The sequence below is a fragment of the Hylobates moloch genome, unplaced genomic scaffold (assembly GCF_009828535.3).
Source record: "Hylobates moloch isolate HMO894 unplaced genomic scaffold, HMol_V3 SCAFFOLD_2, whole genome shotgun sequence".
Classification (NCBI taxonomy): Eukaryota; Metazoa; Chordata; class Mammalia; order Primates; family Hylobatidae; genus Hylobates; species Hylobates moloch.
The window spans coordinates 92,771,948-92,774,466 of record NW_026652277.1 but is presented as its reverse complement, the minus strand read 5'-3'; the positions used below and the strand labels follow the sequence as shown (position 1 = coordinate 92,774,466).

General features: G+C 39.9%; 1 non-coding gene across 1 annotated transcript; it reads right to left on the bottom strand.

Annotated features, from left to right (window-relative positions):
* Positions 1 to 724: 724 nt before the first annotated feature.
* Positions 725 to 931, bottom strand: LOC116478009 (small nucleolar RNA U3). The gene has a single exon (XR_004250706.1). It is a non-coding gene; the product is annotated as a small nucleolar RNA U3 (small nucleolar RNA).
* Positions 932 to 2,519: the final 1,588 nt, after the last annotated feature.

The window sequence follows — 2,519 nt, the reverse complement described above, 5'->3', positions numbered from 1 at the left end:
GCCCGGCTAATTTTTTGTATTTTTAGTAGAGACGGGATTTCACCGTGGTCTCGATCTCCTGACCTCGTGATCCACCCGCCTCAGCCTCCCAAAGTGCTGGGATTACAAGCGTGAGCCACCACGCCCGGCCTTACAGTGAATTCTAACAGCATATCTATTGCTGGTACTGCCCAGTGATGAAAGATTCTATTTTCAAAAAACAGTTGTAGGTATTCTATTTTCAACCTTAGTAATGTGACAATTTTATGGTACCTTAAAGATAACTTGCTTTTAGGCTTTGAAAGTAGATTAACAACTGAGGGATGAAACACTTGCATTAAAATAATGAATAAAGAGACATGGAAGTCATTTAATAATAAAAAACTTATACATGATTTTACATTCATAGCAAATTGCCAGTTACAATCTCTTAGGTATAAAAGATTCCTATGTCTGCTTCTCATCTCTGTTCCATTTGGTTAATTATAACTTCCCTTTGAGTTCATTCGTTCATTTATTTAATCATTCAGTAAGTACTTATTAAGCAGAAAGTATCAGGTGCCATGTTAGGTTGCAATCCTCAAGGGACTCCTGGTCTAGTGAGAGGACTGTCACGTGGACAGGCTGTGATAAAAGTCATAACAGAGGCCAGCAGCCTGGTTTGTAGCCTTGTGCACTTTTTATTAAGCTCATATAACTGTGTATTTTGGTCTTTTATTTTTAAAAAAATTATTATTTAATGGGAATCACACAGACTGCCTTCTTTCCCTCTCATTCTTTCTGAGGAAGAGAACAATTGTCAATGGTAAAGGGCAGCCAAGCAACACCAAGGGTTGGCTTCACACTCTGGAGAGAGCACACTGCATTTCCTTCTAGTGGTTTCTGGTGCGCTACACATTCAGAGAAACCTCTAGTAATGAACTGAAGAAAGGATCCCTGAAAGTATAGTCTTGGTGTTTGATTTTTAATAAATGAGATGCTGTCATACACTAGCTTTCTTAGCATTAATGTGTGGAAACTCCTCTCGATCAAGAGTAAGGCATACTTCGCTCTTTTTGATGAACTACATATTAATCCTTGGTGTGTATAGGACTTAATTTACTCAACCTTTCCCCTAATTTGGGTATTTAATTTGTTTCTAGTTGTTTTGCCATTGTGAACAATTCTCAACACCATATCCTCGTATCCATACTCTCATGCCTCTGTGCATGTCATGCCACTTAGATCTTCTTTGAGAGACCCTGCTGCAGTGAACATAGTTGATTGACAGTCTCTAGCTCTTGGCTCTTTTGGTTCATCACTATGACATTCGTAACGAGGCCATTTGTAACAAGGATTTGTAATCCCCAGCCAATGACTGAGTGTGTCTCATTCTTTCGCAATGCAGGACTCCTCTAATGAGCAGTCTGCTTGGGGACTCCTTATCAGCACAGCTGAAATGTTCTCAGAGTTGTGCTGCACTCTCAGGCTCTTCTTACCCAATCCTTCCTTCCCTTTCTCCTTTCACAGGTATCAGATCTGCATCACAGTCCATAGAGTTTCCACTTACTCCTGCTCCCTCTGTCATTATTCTTCACAAGCACTTTCTCCAACAAATCTTTTGCATGTGAATCTTGATTTGGCATCTGCTTTTCAGAGGACCTGAACTAGCACATTGAGCTTTTATTTCCATGCATATTTTTGATTTTAACAGACGTTTCCAGATTGCTTTCCAAAAAGGCAGTACAAATTTACATTATCATCAGCAGTGTACAAAGATACCCTTTTCTCTGACTCCCCATCAGTGATTGGTAAGATCAACCTTTGAACTTTTGCCAGTCTGATTGGCTTAAAGTGAATCACGCTGTCAGTGTGTTTTAGAATCTTTTCTTTTTTCTCTTTGTCTTTAAGGTATTATTTTCTGTGAATTGTCTATTTGCATTTCGGGTCATTTTATTCTTATCAACTTTTTTTTTTTTTTTTTTGAGATGGAGTCTACCTCTGTCATCCAGGCTGGAGTGCAGTGGCGCAATCTTGGCTCACTGCAACCTCTGCCTCCTGGGTTCAAGTGATTCTCCTGCCTCAGCCTCCCGAGTAGATGGGACTACAGGCATGTGCTACCATGCCCGGCTAATTTTTTTGTGTTTTTAATAGAGATGGGTTTTCACTGTGTTAGTCAGGATGGTCTTAATCTCCTGACCTCGTGATCCACCAACCTTGGCCTCCCAAAGTGCTGGGATTACAGGCATGAGCCACCACACCTGGTCCTCTTATCAACTTTTAATCCCTGTTTAGGTATCATATATGAAGAAGAATGTTAAATTAGAAGTTTTGACTAGGGCACTAAGTTAACACAGATATGACACACCTCGTATGAATGGCCAGAGCAAGAAGCAAATTTTCAAAAGAACATTAAAAAGTTACTTTTGCAACCCATAGTCCTCTCAATTAAGATGAGAATATAAAGGCTATCGGAGGAGAAAATGTTTTAGAGCTATGAGATCTTCTCTTCACCTTCGGTCGAAAAAGGTCTTAAGTGGGCTTACCTGAAGAACATATGT